The sequence below is a fragment of the Pleurodeles waltl genome, chromosome 2_2, assembly GCF_031143425.1.
Source record: "Pleurodeles waltl isolate 20211129_DDA chromosome 2_2, aPleWal1.hap1.20221129, whole genome shotgun sequence".
Taxonomy (NCBI): Eukaryota; Metazoa; Chordata; class Amphibia; order Caudata; family Salamandridae; genus Pleurodeles; species Pleurodeles waltl.
The window spans coordinates 1,143,870,288-1,143,888,432 of record NC_090439.1 but is presented as its reverse complement, the minus strand read 5'-3'; positions in this window follow the sequence as shown (position 1 = coordinate 1,143,888,432).

Sequence of the window (18,145 nt, the reverse complement as noted above, 5' to 3'; positions counted from 1 at the left end):
TATTACGGGCATGTTGTGATTGGTCTAATGATGTTTTGTACAATACGGTTTATTTTTATTTAACTTGGTGTTGTGTTTCCTTTGTGGTGTATTTATTGCGTCACATGTGTTGTGTGTGTTGTGCAATCACTTTTCACATTGCCTCTGGGATTGGCCTGACCGCTTGTGCCAAAGTCCCTTTCCCTGACTAGAGTTGGTGGGTTCTGCCTGGCTTAGGTGCATACCCGACCCAACCAGAAACCCCATTTCTAACAGACAATATGAAAATGGCCTGTTCATGGGTAATCTAGCAGGTGCAACATAAGGCATACAACAAATAAGACATATGGGCCAAACAATGCACACACCATACTCTACAGACATGGACAGAGAATGATGGATGACTGCTGATCAATACATATGCAACATGCATCACTCCACACATCCAATGCACATCACCCTCACATACGGGCCTATTGGCAAGACCCTAGCACAACTAGAGAATCACTTTTACTGATGCTCCAGTGGCGCAATGCCACCTCCGCATTTACAAGGTGGTTTCAAGCCACTGTCTTGTAGATGTGTCACTTTCACACACATCACTTAGGGGGATATTTACATGTCCCATGTGCTCTCTTAGCGATGCCTTAGTGTAATTTCTATGATGCAACCCTTGCGCCACATCATGGCTGCGTCCCGCATAGTGTATGCAAGGGGAGTGTTCCCACGAAGGCATGGCAAAAAAAATGGTATAGTGAAATTTACAAGACTTCACTTAGCAATTATTTCTGTCATTTTTTAATGCCTGCTCAGGGCAGGCGTAAAATTGATGCCCCCATTATAATATGGGGGCCTCCCTGACCTTTGCTGCACTAGCATAAACATTTTTGACTGTAGTCAAGCAACAATCCATAACAGCATAAAAAAATCTGACTGTTGTGGTAATGACCACCATGGAGCACTGTATTGTAAATACCGTGCAACCATGGTGTCGTTAGGAGGGGCAAGGGGGATCGGAACCGATGCACCACTTTCTTATATTACGGAATATGAAAGATGTGTCCAATGGGTGTTGATGTGGGCATGCCACCACAACACCCATTACCTTTTGGCGTTGCCCAACATTTATAGAAAAATTGTATTCTAATGCAGCACCAAAAAAAAACCACTGCATTACCATGGTGAAACCAGGAAAAATATTTTACCAAAGTATTTCTAATTTCCTATGTGTTATGCATTCTGCAGCACACATAGAAAGAGTAAATCTCCATCACTGATTGGTCCTTTGTAGGGAGCTTCCTGTACATAATCAATTACACCAACAACACAGGCATCTGTGCACCATAGTGCATGGGTGCCTATGTTGGAGTTTGGCAGCTGGCTCTGTGCCAGTGAGGGTACTGAGGACAGAAATGCACTATGTTTAGTAGATACAGCACATTGCTGACCTTTCCCGGTAGTGCAAGGTGGTGCAGCAAGAGTATTCTTGCCCTGGTATGTTGTACAGGGGTTTGTAAATTAGCCACATACATGACAATACATCTTAAGCTACTATGCCACACTTTGCATGATGTCCACACATACATGCCTGGCAGGAAATATGGTAGCGCTGTATTCACAATACAGTTCACTATGGCATCCGTTAACTAAAGTATGCCAAAAAAGTGGGCAAAGTTGAGTTGCTTTGCTGGGCTGGCACCAAAAACAGTTGCACCAGGCCATTTAAGCTCAGGAAGGCCCATAGGATATAGAACTAACGTCACCCTAATGCCTGCCATGATCTTATGCTATACACCAAGGATGTTAGTTCTACCCTACTAGCGTTCAATACTTTGATGGAGCAATTTGGTAAACTTTCTGGTTACAGCGTAAACACAGAAAAGACAGAAATAATGTGTTGGAATTTGACTTATGCTTCTCCTTTAGTCAAACAAGAGATCAGATATTTGGGTATACGATTAACAAATGATCTAAATGAGGTACCTAAACTAAATTTTAACATAACATACAGAGAAACCAAAAAATTGCTAAAGACGTGGGCCGCTCTCCCTCTTTCCATAATTGGAAGATCCAACATTTTGAAGATGTGTATTCTCCCAAAATTCACCTTTTTATTCAACACTATTCCACTAGAGTTTAAGAACTGCTGGTTTAAAAAACTACAGGGGGATTTATCCTCGTTTGTATGGGCCTCTAAAGGAGTAAGGATCTCGTGGAAAAAGATGAGTAAAAAAAAAGAGTGGGGGGGCATTGCGTCTCCAGATTTCTTCAAGTATTATCTGGCATTTCAATTAAAAAACATTAGAAACCTATTGAATAAGAAGTCAGAATATGATCCGGCGTGGAAAGCCTTAACGGCACACCTCGAGGAAAAAGCAGATCATTTTCTATATAAATTCGGCCATCCTAAGTACTTCAAGAAGGTACGCTTGAAGACACTCAGACATGCATGCAACATTTGGATGCACTTTCGGAAGGTGCTAGAGATACCCTATTTTTGCAGCTCTTCCCCCATTTGGGATTCACCTGGCACTCCTGAATGCCTCACTGATAAATTATCAATTCCTTTGAGAGTGAGTGGGATTGTAAGATGGGGCCAGATAATGGAAGGACCAGAACTGTTAAGCTGGTCGACACTTTATGAAGGGACTGGAGGCACAGTCTCCAAATTCAAGTATCTTCAGATAGCTAGTTGGGTTAAATCGCAACAAATAGGAGAAATAGGAAGGAATATATGGGAAGGGAAATTAAACCAGAAAATCATTAATAAGGAAGTTGCTCTGTGGTACCATGCTCTGTTGGAAGCAACAAGGGATGGGACATCCCTTCCCTTGTCGAAGTGGGGGGGGGATCTTTCCAACTCTAGATGTGAAATCTTTATGGAATAGGTCCTGCTCAGAATTGTGGTTCACGACCAGCCCGGCAGAGTTGAAGAAAAACCATTTGTTCACACTTCATAGGGTTTACTGGACGCCGGCCAGATTAACAGCTATCGGGAAAACTCAGAAAAACTGTCCGAGGTGTGGTGACGATAAGGCAAACGATATACACATGTTTTGGCAATGTTCAAAGTTGTGGGAATATTGGGAGGAGATAGGAAACACTTTAAAGATAATATTTAATGTGAACGTAAAATTGGATCTTTCTATGGTGGTGTTTGGGGTCAGTGAACAGGGTATGAATTATCAAAAATTGTCAGCACATCAGGAGCACCTGTTGTTTGTATTAATACTTTTGGCTAGACGAGAAATTTGTCGTAAATGGGTTGACCCCTTTCCCCCCCGTTCTAAGGATTGGCAAATATCTGTAAATCGAATGTGCATAATGGAACAACGAGGTCCCCTTTCTAGAAGGGATAACTTCTGGATGAACTGGGAAAATGTCTACCAATAGTATATTACTGTTTTGCTGTCTGGTCTCCTCCTCGTGCAACTTAAGTCCAATGATTAGTACTCCCCTTACCCAATACTGGGCGATGCTTTGGTTATGACTAGGTTTCATAGAAAATAGTATATCCTGGTTGATGGCATACGATTGGGAGAATAATAAAACGTAGACCAAACGGGACGACCCAAGGGTTACGTTTCCCCCGTCCGGTACCATTTTTCCTCTACCAAAGCATGGGTGATAATTATGAGGACGAAAAAAAAATAAAAAAAATAAAAAAAAGTGGGCGAAGTTGAGTTGATTTGCTGGGCTGGCACCAAAAACAGTTGCACTAGGCCATTAAAGCTCAGGAAGGCCCATAGAATATAGAAATAACGTCACCCTAATGCCTGCCATTGGCAGCCTTTGAAAAATGATGCTAGAATGGCACATTGCCATATTGTAACTTTCCAAGTGCAATTGCTTTTGGTCCTCCCTGCGGTGGAACGCCCACATTGCACACATCATACCTGGCGCAGGTATGTGTCACAATAGGGATTGCAAAGTGGCACAATGCTTGCATAGCGCCACTTTGTACATATGGTGCTGGTAAGGGCTTGTTTAGTGCCACCACAGCATCAAACTGAATGACGCTATGGAGGTTCAAAGGTATGCAAGGGGCTTGTAATGGCTCCCATTGTTGTGACATGATGCCACCCTTGAAGCTGCCATTAACATGACTCATGGGAAATGTGGCCTCTGTATTGTCTGGTCCTATTAAGGAATGTATCATCACACATGTTGACTTACAAGACATACCTTGAACAAATGAAAGAGAGGAGTATGTTGAAATAGTCATATGTAACAAAACCCTAGGCATGACAGAATACATGTAAAAGAGATTTTCCATTGGACACCAGACATTTTTAGCATTTTACAAGCCTTGCATCTAAAAATTCAACGCATTGCCACAATGCGTGTTTTCTGAAGGTATTGCATCTGCGAAAAATGACACATCCCGTGCAACGTGCAAAACTGGCTAATATTGTGTAGTCATGTTACATAAAAAAATCATCACAGGAAGTGAGGTAATGGATCTGCCATGCTGCACACCAGGAACTGCAAAATCACTTTCACTTTCTTTTACAGGCACAGTCTTTTTGTCTGTGTTGGTGAGAGGAGGTGTTTCTGAGAGTTGTGTCATTAAGTGGTGTTAGAGGTGCTTTTGTGCTGTCTTCTAACCAATTATAGTCCCTGTCGTCTGTTTTGTGCTGTACATTTGCTATTTCTATTGTGCTGTAATTGTATTGTTGGGTGTCTGTCTCTGGGGTAGTTTTATACATTGAGTTAGTTGGCGGTAGTTTAGGTCTATATATTTTTTTGCCTAAGGGTACCATGGGTGATCGTGAAGTGATGTGAGGGAAGGGGATTGGGTGGCTTCCTGTGGCGGGTTATGCATTACCTACCCAATACAGTGGCCACGGGGTGCTGTGTCATACTGGACTACCGGACTAAGGCACGGAAGTTGTGGTGGGGAAAGGTCCTGTTGCAAATCAATAGAATCTTCAAAATCGAGCGCATTGCCTGGCAACTGAAGCATCGCTGGGCAGACATTATCAGCGAGGAACAGGACCTTCTTGACCACACTGGGACTAAGGTCGGAGAAGCTGTGGGTAAGTACACAATCTATGTGGTTGACTCCTGTTTTACAATTGCAAGTACATGTCTGTTAGACACAGGGCCTCCTTTACCAAGTTAAGGCAAAGGGCAGGGTTGTGAGTAGTGTGTTGGCGCAAAAAAACACCCATGACAATGGCAGCACTGAACCATTAAGGCAACAAAAGTCATATTCCTGCCCTTGTCCCCTTGGTTTTGCCACTAAATTCTGATGTGAATCAATGCTAACACAACTGAGTCATAGTGGAAGGGTACATGGTTGCCTGGAACACGTGTCCATGTCCACTAAGTGCCTGACTGTATGTTGCATAGTCATGTTTGTTTGATTTACAAAATTACACAGTAGTAAAGGGATTCATGGCGGAGCGTGTCCTGTGAGTCATGTATGTGCAGAGTGACATTACAATTAGCTATGCTTGAAATAATGCTGCAGTAGGAAGTCAATTGCAAAAACTTACCAATGTAGTAGTGACATGTATGTCAGGTTCCAGCACATATGTGTACATGTCAGCCTGGCCTGCCAATGTATGTCACTGAGACATGTATAATGGCCTAATTGAGTATTCACCAACATAGGTATATTGGTTGTGGGAGAAGAAGAAAACAATCATTTGAGGCCACATGATAACAAAAGTAGATTGGAATTGAGAAGGAGTTCAAAGAGTGGGAAAGCTCCAAAATAGTTAGGGGTGTACCCTAGAAGTTAAAACTTTGTTAAGTACCACCATTTTTATATTGGGTTATGAGTTATTTAAAAAGTAAGTTGTGTTACATTGATATGTTTATTTTCTATTATTACAATTGTTTATGAAGTATTGGAATTGTCTGTATTTCTGTATATTTATTTGTACAATCTAACTGCATTTCTTTGTTGTGAAAGGGGAAGGTATTTGCCATAGTTCTCAAGAATGTTAGAGTGTAAATATTTGAATGTGTTTTCTTTCAAACTGGGGGGAACGTGAAGGCGGAGGGAAGCGGAGCTGACATAGAAGGCTAGATGTTTTGATTCTCCTACTTAAATAAATCTGTCTCCAGATTGGCTGGCCTGACTTTGGTGATGCTACAGAGGAAGGCAGAATCTTTAATTCCGTCCAGTATCCTCACACCAAGTTCTGGCTATTCTGAATCTCAGCCACTGCAGCAGTGATAGTACGTTGGGTGAAGCAAAATAAATGTGTCTGGAGTTTGGGGACCTAGTAATTCCCAGTTCGAGCCCTATAACTGAACATGGTGTAATTCCACCCAAGTTATCTGTGTGAGATTCAATTCTGCCACTCACACCCGGAGCCTGTCAGACCCTATTCGGTGGTGGAGGGCAAGCAGGTGCCATTACTATGGCTCTCGAAACGGAACAATATACAATCCCTTCAGCACTTGACTCTCAGTGAAAGCGATGGGAAGTAGTCAGGGTTTTCAGTGAGGTAGAGTAGGAATGCTAATTCTAAAGTCCCAACAATCACGCAGCAGCACAATAACTGATTATCCAACCCAGTGCTTTAATGTCAACAGGAAAAGTACTCTAATGTACACTAGAACTAAATGACCCATCTACACTGCTGGCAAGAGGCTAGTTAGTGTCCCAGGTGCTGTTGTCTATGCCCCTACTTCCTACTTTCTCTCTCCAAGTTCATACCATTCCGTCTCAGGAATAAACATGATAGAGTGATTTAGTTTAAGGTGTATATTGCCTTCTTTTGAATATAACAGTTTGCTCAATTTCTCACAAATTACAAAATATGCTGGCACCAGGTGAGGCTGGTGGGTGATACCTCTGGCATTCTGACGGGTGCCTGGCTTCATCGACATGCAGCGGTCTTCCGCTTCTGGCAGGTAGCATGAACTGCAACTTCAGCAAGACTCCTCCTGGGCGTCCAGGAGGTTGTTGGGGTTGGAACTGGCTGGCGGCTGGGGGAGGGCGCTTGCAATTGTGGAATTAGCAATCTATATACAAGTATTCTAAGGTTGCAATTGCTTCACACAGACCAATCATTTTAGAGCCCTGCACAGACTAACTTCAAGACAAGAAGGCTTCTCACAGATCCCATCATCTTCTTTATGTATCTCAGCAGAACAGGTCAGGCCAAGATCACCTTATTGGTTACAGCAGTGCAAATCAAGCCACTATGATCTTCTTCCCTTAGTCAGAGAGTCCACAACCCACCAACACCTGGGGCTTGCAGATTGCTGTCTTCCATTATCTCCCTGTGGCAAGCCCCACCTGCTCAGAGGTCTCACTACACCTCTATGTTCTTGGACAGTGTCTTCTCCTGCAGGGTTGGCAGGCTCCTTTCCTCTTTCAGCAGGACAGGCTGGCTTCTAGGTGCTTCAGGTCAGGAGAACAGCTTCTTACAGCAAAGGAGAGACTCAGGTTCTGTCCCCTCACCGCTGAGAAGCTGGCTATCAGGAAGACATCAGGTCTGGTTGCAGAGCAGTCCTTTGAGTGCTGTGCAGATCACTCCCTTTATTGGTCATAGAAAATTCAAAACTGAAACAAGTCTGTCATAGAGCCCCACTTGTATGTAATCAAAGCAGACAGGAACTATTTGAGCTGGTTCTCTTTTCAAGTGTTTTTCCAGGATGCTCTCCAGACACCACCTTTGTGATGAGTGATGCGCTCCACAACAGGGAAGTCCCCAGCCTGGGGCACTGGCAATATAAACACAAAATGTTATTTATGTGCCTGTCTATCAGTCACTGAGACACTGAGACAAATCAAATGACTGTGCTACAGGAAGACTAACTAGGAGATCCTCTCAGGAAAAGGCCTAATTGAATTTCAAAGAATTGTTTCCACTATCCACACTTTTTGCAGCTTCAGGAATTTCAACAGTACACCCCTACTGTCTCCTCACCTCCATCTTGGGCATAAGATCAGTAGATGCCAAAATGGATCCATACACTGATCCAGTCATATACATGGTATGCCCCCTGAGTACTGAATCAACAAAACCGATAACAGAGAACATTGAGGACAGAATATCAGAAATAAAATATCACCAGGGAAGTAAGTCTAGATTTGCGATACTTAACCCCACATATATGTACCTACACGGTACATATATCTTCAATATACGTAGATGTGGAGTTAGGAATCTATACTTTAATATATGCACTTACCTTTTGATATTGTGTCCCTCAATATTCTGTTGTCAATATTACTATGGAACAATATAGTTGGTGTTGATATTCAGTAGTACAATTATACAATCAATGCATGTACCACTCAAGCCGCATAATCAAACGTAAACTATAAATTTGGGATGTTATTGCTAGGATCTGGGGTAGCGCATAGAAGTGTAACTTTACATGAGTGAGCCAGTAGGCCTCTAATTACTAAACTGATTTAAGGGCAATAGTCCACTGTCTGAGCAATATGCAACATTCCTGTCTCAACAGGGCCTATATGAAATTTTCGTTCTCAAGCATTATATATTTTATTGGGTCCTCCACATGACGTAGGAGTTAGAAGCCCATTCATTTAGCATGGCAATAAGGAAGCTTATCTAGTTGATGAGAAACCATCATCTCATATTCATTGCATGCTCGCATATATGGTGCTTAGCGAGTGTGCACCTAGCTACAAAACAACAAACACCTCTACATGAAGGGGTCAATGAGAGAGGAACACAAGAGAGAATGAGGGTAAAAAAGTAAGGAGTTCCTTCCAAAGACATTAGGTAATTAGGATGTTTAACAAGGTCAAGATGTTACCCTTTTCTGAAGTAGAGCATTGAGTGATCTTGTTGGACTGGAGTTTAGATGTTGTTTCATGTACCATTCCCCCCGTACTCTCTGGCTAATATGGGTCTAGTTACAGTACAGCATCCTCTTCAACAGCCCTTCAGTGAAGGATCAGCCACACTGTTAGTCTTGAACTGCGCGAATACTGCTGCCATTATCTTACGAACATTCCAAACTTGCAGATTACATGGTTTCTCTCTGAGTAAGAAATGTCTGGACATGAGGCTTTGAGGCAGTTCTTTTTCACAGGGGTTGTGACTACCATGAAAGGGAGAAAAAGCACAATCTGTGACCTTGCAACAAGGTATGTCAACCATACCTCTAGACACCTCCATGGAGGACTTAGAGGAAATCTTCAATAACATGCATGGAAAAGGCTTTGACAGAGACCATCTGAGAGGTGCAAACAATGCATATAGAAATGTATAAGAACCATTTTGGCAAGAGAACAACATATTTAGAGAAGAAGGTGTTGGAACCTCTGGAATCAGGATAAGAATTAGGGAATTTACAGAGAAAAGTTATGGAACTAGAAGATAGTCGAAGGATTAATATCCACCTTTATGCCTGCTAGAGACTGAAGAAGGTGATGTCATGCTTATCATTTTGGTGCACATTCTAACTATGCTCTTTGGGATTGACTTTTCCAGTGCTGTTGAGTTTCAAAGGGCACGCAGACTACCACAGAGTACTCCAGACATATATTAATATGCTTTCTGCACCATCAGAAAGCTAATCCGACTCTCACATCCACTAAGCAACTGCTGTAGTAGGTGTGGCCTACTCTAGTTTTTATTTGTAATTATTTGTGATTTTAATGGTTTGTCATTTTGATTGCTACAATAGGTGTTTCCTATTCTAGTTTTTATGTGTAATTATTTGCGTGATTTTACTGATTTGCAATTTTGTGAACAGCAGCCCTGAGGAAGCTTATGGTATATCATTGAAAAGCATTGGCTGCTTGGCTGTATTCTATGAAGAAAATTGAAAGAATAATAAATAAATTAATTTTCACAACATCTGGAGCCTTCATTTTTTACTTATTATGAGATGTTGCCTCTCCGTTGTTGCATAATAGGGAACGTCTGTATACTGAGATGCTGGAAGATAGCCTCACCACCAGACGTCAACGAGCAACTCCAAGCGGCGATAGTAATGGTTTCACATGGGCATTTGATCCACAGGCTGAACAACCAGTTGAATGAGACTTTGAAGAGAAAAATATCTTGCTGGCTCATGGACTGAGCCTGAGAGAGCTGGACTTGAAAGTCAAATAGTTGGTACAGTCTAGCAGGAAATGTGGCAGAGAAACTACAGTGTCAAGTAGTGGAAGACGGATCTACACGCCCACAGACTTTGGCCTATATTTATACTTTTTGATGCAAAACTGCGCAAACGCAGTTTTGTGTCAAAAAGTATAGCGCCAGATTGTGTCATTCCAGAGCGCCAGCTAGACGCCAAATTTATGGAATGCTGCAAGCTGGTGCTAACGGTGGGCTAGCGTAAAAAATAAAATGACGTTAGCCAGGTGGGGGTGACGGTATGGGAGAAAGGGTGTTTGCACCAAAAAATGCCTCTAACCAGCCTAGCGTCATTTTCTGATGCAAAACCATCCATACCACATTACTCCTGTCTCATAAAAGACAGGAGTCATGCCTACCACCCCAATGGCCAGCACAGGGGACCAGTGTCCCCTGGGCATGGTCATTGCACCCTGTGCCTTGCAGGGGTCCTCAAGTTGGGCCACGATGGCACTTTAATAAAAAAAAAATACTTACCTATACTTACCCTTCTTACCTGGGATGGGGTCCCCCACCCTCCGGTGTACTTCTGGTGTGGGTGGGGGTGTTCCTGGGGCTTGAGGAGGGCACTTTTGGACTCATTCCATGGTGTTTAACCATAGAAATGGGTCCACAGGTCCCTTAATGCCTGGTCCGACCCAGGCGTTAAACAATGGTGCAAAGCAAGCTTTGCACAATTATTTATCCCCTCCTCCCACCCTTGTATCATTTTAGCATGGGGGAATAAATAAAGGGCTATGAGGTTAGCACCCTTTTTTTTAGATGGGAACCCCTATCTTGCATCTCATTGAAGCACGGTAGGGTCACACATCTAAAAAATCGTACAAACTCCAATATTTTTACATTAGACGGGTCTAACATCAAAATATAAATATGGAGTTAATTTTGCGCTGAACTTGTGTCATAAAAATACTGCAAATTCGGTGCAAATGGGGTATAAATATGCCCCTAAGCGCTTAAAAGAGTTTGGTGCGCCCATGTATATCTAATTCAAAATATAAACAATAATAAAACTTACAGTAAGATGGAAAATAATGCTTATTTTTGTGTACTTCCACTTTATGTATAAGTTCAGGAGCACAATTTGCAGTTTTGCACACATGGGTATGATAAATCTGACAATGGAAAGTTTTCTGTGCCCTCTAACCTTCATGCCCTAAGCATGTTCTTATTTTGCCTTATGGTTAATCAAGTCCTGGCAGGATTGGACCTACACTCCACAATCTGTGAGGGCAACTCCAGTACCTCTGCATACTCTGCATCTTCACTTGAGTGTCTGCAAAATATTACCTGCTGCTGTACACATGGCTCATTAAGACACAAACATATGCAGCCACCAACTGTAGCTGTTTGCCTGGGGTTCTCACAAAGATCTCAAAGCAAAAGAGGGTGAACTGTTAAATGTATTCCACAATCCCTAAACTACCTGGTAAGTGAGTTTTAGGTCACACTGCTTCTGGTAAATGAATGAGCTAGATTTCTTTGGAGGCTATGGTGATATTTTGCACGTTACAATGCAAGCAAGGGCTAAAACAGTGAAAATTAAATGATGACCAGTTCTGTCTGGACTGTTCCCATTGGTGCAAGGCCAAGACTGAGATGCACATGGCTGGGTCCATACTGATGTGCATAGTGGTTGAAAAACAATGAACAAGGATGCGACCCGAGCGATTGCCAGTGGCTGGGATTCATTCAAGCACTCCATCCATCACCTTGTTTTTGATGCTCTTATTTCAAAATCTGCATCAGAAGCATTCTTTTATAGCACAAAGTCGTGGAAGGACACCTTTTCAATTGATGTTGGCTCAGTCAGTTCAGTTGGTTCAGTGGTTGATGCATAATAAACCACAGCAGGTGTTTCAACTTTAGGGATTGTTAAAATCATAGAATCTGGCTCTGGTGTGGAAAGTAGTACTAGATATAAGGCTGGAGAATTAGCAGGCTCCAAAGTACCTGGAATGGGGTTCTGGATTTCAGCATGGTTTGGATATTTTTTATTAAGTATGGAGAGGAGGATGTATTGTTCTATTCTGAAGGCACCTTGGTGTCAGAGGTGTCTGGTGAGCTGAACTGACCACGTAGTGCTTTTCTTATGTGATCTTTGACATCTTCCTGGTTTTGACAGTGGTACAATTACAGTTGTACTGCCTTCTACCAAAAACTGAAACAGAGGGTCTGTATGATGGCCTGAATACTTGTTTTTCAGGATTTTGTTTTCTTGTACTAAATCTCCCACTTTCGGGAGCTACTCATCAGCAGCTTTAAGAACCGGTGGCAGGCTCACAGAGTTTCATTTTAGAAAGTTTATGACATCTTGAATATTCTGAAACAAATTCAAATGCATTGATATAGCAAGAGGTTTTGATTCTGTCACATTTCCAGGGACCTCAAGATCAGGGAGACACAAAGGTACTCCACAATAATACCCTGTTTGGTGTTAAACCATCTAATAATCCTTAAAGTAGATTGGCCCCCATACAGATTATGTAGCACATTTACTCCTGCATACAGTAGCCTAACAACCAAGTCTTATTTAAGCGCTCCTTTGGCACATTCTATGATTCTGTTTCTGGGCGGAAATGGGTGCAAATATAGCAGTCATGATCCCAGAGCAGACATAGAATCCATGAACGCCTATGCAATTAATGCAGGGCTAATGTCTGAATAAATAATATGAATGCTTCCATGGCTACAAGGCACTTCAAGTCTTTTATGCCCACTCAAGCAGTGGAAATCTTTTGTGGCCAAACCCATATGAATCTGGTACATCAGTCAACAGCATCCAACATATATTTATATTGGTGTACACTCAGGTTTTGCCTGATATGGTGGGGGAAAATTACCCCAAAGGGTGGGTTGGAGCTAGTTAAAGGAATCTGTTAGAAATTGGGTTTCTGGTTGGCAGAGGTATGCACCCTTGTCCAAGTAGGGACCACAATCCTAGCCAGGGTAAGTCTGATACACACTAAAAAACCTGTGCTCACCCTGTGGTGGTTTGGTACAGAGCACTCAGACTCATATAAAGAGGGAATGTGTAAACACACACACACACACAGTTAGAAACATAGACAATAATTGTATTAAAAAATCAAGACCAAAACTATAAAAATCCAACAAGTATTAGTCAAGTTCTGCATTTAAAAAAAAAAAAAACAGTTCTAGCACTTAGAAGAAATAAGCGCCAATAGGGGTTATCTGGTCGCTCTGGACCAGGGCAAAGTCAACTGTTTGGCCCGTCCACAATGGAGCGCACGCAAGGGACAAGAGCCAAGGAGGCCCCGTGAAGAGAGTGCCTTGATCCTGATCACACCAGCAACATTATGGGTGCAGACGAATGATACATCGATGTCAAGCCTACAGTCCAGGTGATGCGTCAATTCATCTCATGCAGTGATGGCAATGTGTCGGATCCGAAGACAAAGTGTGGTGTATTTTTGTGGTATTATATTGTGGTATTGTATGATTTATTGCACAAATACTTTACACATTGCCTTCTAAGTTAAGACTAACTGCTCAGTGTCAAGCTACCAGAGGGTGGGCACAGGATTGTGTGTGACTTATCCTGACTAGAGTGAGGGTCCTTGCTTGGACAGTGGGTAACCTGACTGCCAACCAAAGACTCCATTTCTAACAACCATGTCAACTGCAGGTCCCTCCTCAGTCTTTAGGGCATCCCCTCAGGAAACTTCTCCCCCTGTTCCTGTGACCTCTGTGAAGCTGCCTCAACTGTCTTCCTGCCATTTCACTTGCACTTGGATGTTTGGGCCATTGTTTCAGACTCCAAGTCTTCTTGACTTCTCTGACATGCAGTCTGTCATTCTGGTTGTCACACACACACACACACTCACACACACACACAGACTCAGGGATATCCCAAATTTCTGCATGAGCCTTCCTTTCTACTTCTGCCCATGCGAATGTTTTGAGGCCATTTCCCTACAGACAGTCTACTGGGATGGCAGGAGACACAATCATCTTCCTTGGGTCAGTAACTCCTCCCCACTCTAAGCTGACCATAGGGATTTGGATGGGGCTTAGTCCCATTGTCAGCACGGGTCACCCTGTGACCTACACAAGGTATATTTGGTGTGGGGAAACCAGTCTTGCAGCTGCCAGAGTGGCACTGGCACCTGCATTCCAACAGAGCCTCTACCTCAACCCTACTGATTTTAGGTCTTTGTCTATACTTCTCCAAACTTGGAGTTAAGATTGCCAGGGCTTCCATATTAATCCCCACCCAGAGAAACTGAAATAGTCTCAGTGTAACCTCTGGCTTCTCCAGAGTACACTCCCACCCCATTCCTATGCTGGACAATCCCTTAGATTGTCCACCTCTGGGGGACTTTTTTGGGCATGCTGCATCCCCTTTCTTATGTCCTGAGTGCTGACAGTCATAGCATACCCCAGCCTTCTTGGGATCGGAGTTCTTACCTTGATACCTGTTTCCTTTGGACTGGCAAGAGAATCAGGCCCACCCTCCTGAGTAGATGTTTTATGATCTTTAGAGAACTCTTTCATTTTACCCTTAGTAGTGCTCGCCTCTTTCTCCTTCTGGGAAGCCGGAGCAGCCTCTATCCATTCTTGATGCTGAATGCGGGAGCTGCGGGTGCTGAAAAGAGATACTTGTGACATTCTGATGGTGATGACTTTATAGTCCAACAACAAGCTGTGGCAGTGGGAAGGGGGAATTAAAGCTATCTTTCCTTCAGGAGGTCCAGTGGAAAATGGTAGCTGGTTGTAACTTGGCAGGAAGCTGGACTACACGTTCCATAATACACTGGACCACCTGTCCTTGGGGGATCCCTCAGAGGACCTAATGGCCATCTCTTCTGCAAATCCGGTAAGTATGTTTTTTTACCTGTGGGGGGAGGGGACTAGTGTCACTCATCCAAGGCAGTCTTATGTTGCCTTTGGTCACATAGGGTTCCCTCTTGCTGGGGGAAGCATTCTTTGGTCCGGGATAAGCTGCAGTCGAGAAGTACTAGGAGTTGCAAACTGGTCCAACTTATCACGCCTTTTGTCAGTGTAGATTCCTATTGTCTTTGATGCAGGTCTTTTTCGTGCCCTCTTGCAAGTTATGATTCGAAAGTGTGCTGAGGCCTGCTAACCAGGCCCCAGCACCAGTGTTCTTTCCCTAACCTGTACCTTTGTCTCCACAATTGGCACACCCTGGCATCCAGGTAAGTCCCTTGTAACTGGTATCCCTGGTACCAAGGGCCCTGATCCAAGGGAAGGTCTCTAAGGGCTGCAGCATGTCTTATGTCACCCTGGGGACCCCTCACTCAGCACAGACACACTTCTTGCCAGCTTGTGTGTGCTGGTGGGGAGAAAATGACTAAGTCGACATGGCACTCCCCTCAGGGTGCCATGCCAACCTCACACTGCCCATGGCATAGATAAGTCACCCCTCTAGCAGGCCTTACAGCCCTAAGGCATGGTGCACTATACCATAGGTGAGGGCAGAAGTGCATGAGCACTATGCCCCTACAGTGTCTAAGCAAAACCTTAGACATTGTAAGTGCAGGGTAGCCATAAGAGTATATGGTCTGGGAGTCTGTCATACACGAACTCCACAGCACCATAATGGCATCAAACTTCTCAGCACAATAAATGCACATTGATGCCAGTGTATATTTTATTGTGAAATACACCCCAGAGGGCATCTTAGAGATGCCCCCTGAAAACATACCCGACTTCCAGCGTGGGCTGACTAGTTTTGCCAGCCTGCCACACACCAGACATGTTGCTGGCCACATGGGGAGAGTGCCTTTGTCACTCTGTGGCCAGGAACAAAGCCTGTACTGGGTGGAGGTGCTTCTCACCTCCCCCTGCAGGAACTGGAACACCTGGCGGTGAGCCTCAAAGGCTCACCCCCTTTGTTACAGTGCCACAGGGCATTCCAGCTAGTGAAGATGCCCGCCCCCTCTGGCCACGGCCCCACTTTTGGCGGCAAGGCCGGAGGAGATAATGAGAAAAACAAGGAGGAGTCACTGGTCAGTCAGGACAACCCCTAAGGTGTCCTGAGCTGAGATGACTGACTTTTAGAAATCCTCCATCTTGCAGATGGAGGATTCCCCCAATAGGATTAGGGATGTGCCCCCCTCCCCTCAGGGAGGTGGTACAAAGAGGGTGTAGCCACCCTCAGGGCTAGTAGCCATTGGCTACTAACCCCCCAGACCTAAACACGCCCATAAATTGAGTATTTAGGGGCCCCCAGAACCTAGGAAGATAGATTCCTGCAACCTGAAGACGAAGAAGGACTGCTGACCTGAAGCCCTGCAGAGAAGACAGAGACACCAACTGCTTTGGCCCCAGCCCTACCGGTCTGTCTCCCCACTTCAAGAAAAACTGCAACAGCGACGCATCCCCCAGGGTCCAGTGACCTCTGAAGCCTCAGAGGACTACCCTGCATCTAAAAGGACCAAGAACTCCCGAGGACAGCGGCCCTGTTCCAAAGACACTGCAACTTTGCAACAAAGAAGCAACTTTCAAAGACCACACGTTTCCCACCGGAAGCGTGAGACTTTCCACTCTGCACCCAACGCCCCCGGCTCGACCTGCGGAGAACCAACACTACAGGGAGGACTCCCCGACGACTGCAACTCCGTAAGTAGCCAGAGTTGACCCCCCTGAGTCCCCACAGCAACGCCTGCAGAGGGAATCCAGAGGCTTCCCCTGGCCGCGACTGCCTGCTTCAAAGAACCCGACGCCTGGTAAAGACACTGCACCCGCAGCCCCCAGGACCTGAAGGATCTGACCTCCAGTGCAGGAGTGACCCCCAGGTGGCCCTCTCCCTAGCCCAGGTGGTGGCTACCCTGAGGAGCCCCCCCTTGCCTGCATCGCTGAAGAGACCCCTGGGTCTCCCATTGAAACCTATTGCGAACCCGACGCCTGTTTGTGCTCTGCACCCGGCTGCCCCTGTGCCGCTGAGGGTGTACTTTTTGTGCTGACTTGTGTCCCCCACGGTGATAATGTTTTTATGCTATGTGCATTTGCTTTGGGCCTGACATATACCTTTATGGGGGATGGTTCCTTTTGGGTAAAGCCATGATGATGCAGCATGATAATGCCACAAGTGTTTCTCGGCATTCATGATGTTGTTTTGGCATTTAGTTGACCATAGCAATGATGACAGCCTGACTACTGCTTGTGTTGCAGAATAACCAGTAACCTATGTGTTTTATGTGACTAATGCTGGCTTTTGCAGAGTACTATTAACTGTGTGATGTTCTGACAACTGCTTGTGTAGCAGGGTATTACGGGCATGTTGTGATTGGTCTAATGATGTTTTGTACAATACAGTTTATTTTTATTTAACTTGGTGTTGTGTTTCCTTTGTGGTGTATTTATTGTGTTACATGTGTTGTGTGTGTTGTGCACTCACTTTTCACATTGCCTCTGGGATTGGCCTGACCGCTCGTGCCAAAGTCCCTTTCCCTGACTATAGTGGGTGGGTTCTGCCAGGCTTAGGTGCATACCCGACCCAACCAGAAACCCCATTTCTAACAGACAATATGAAAATGGCCTGTTCATGGGTAATCTAGCAGGTGCAACATAATGCATACAACAAATAAGACATATGGGCCAAACAATGCACACACCATACTCTGCAGACATGGATAGTGAATGATGGATGACTGCTGATCAACACATATGCAACATGCATCACTCCACACATCCAATGCACATCACCCTCACATACGGCCCTATTGGCAAGACCCTAGCACCACTAGAGAATCACTTTTACTGATGCTTCAGTGGCGCAATGCCACCTCCGTATTTACAAGGTGGTTTCAAGCCACTGTCTTGTAGATGCGTCACTTTCACACACATCACTTAGGGGGATATTTACATGTCCCATGTGCTGTCTTAGCGCTGCCTTAGTGTAATTTCTATGATGCAACCCTTGCGCCGCATCATGGCTGCGTCAGGCATAGTGAACGCAAGGGGAGCGTTCCCACGAAGGCATGCCAAAAAAAATGGTATAGTGAAATTTACAAGACTTCACTTAGCAATTTTTTCTGTCATTTTTTTATGCCTGCTCAGTGCAGGCATCAAATTGATGCCCCCATTATAATATG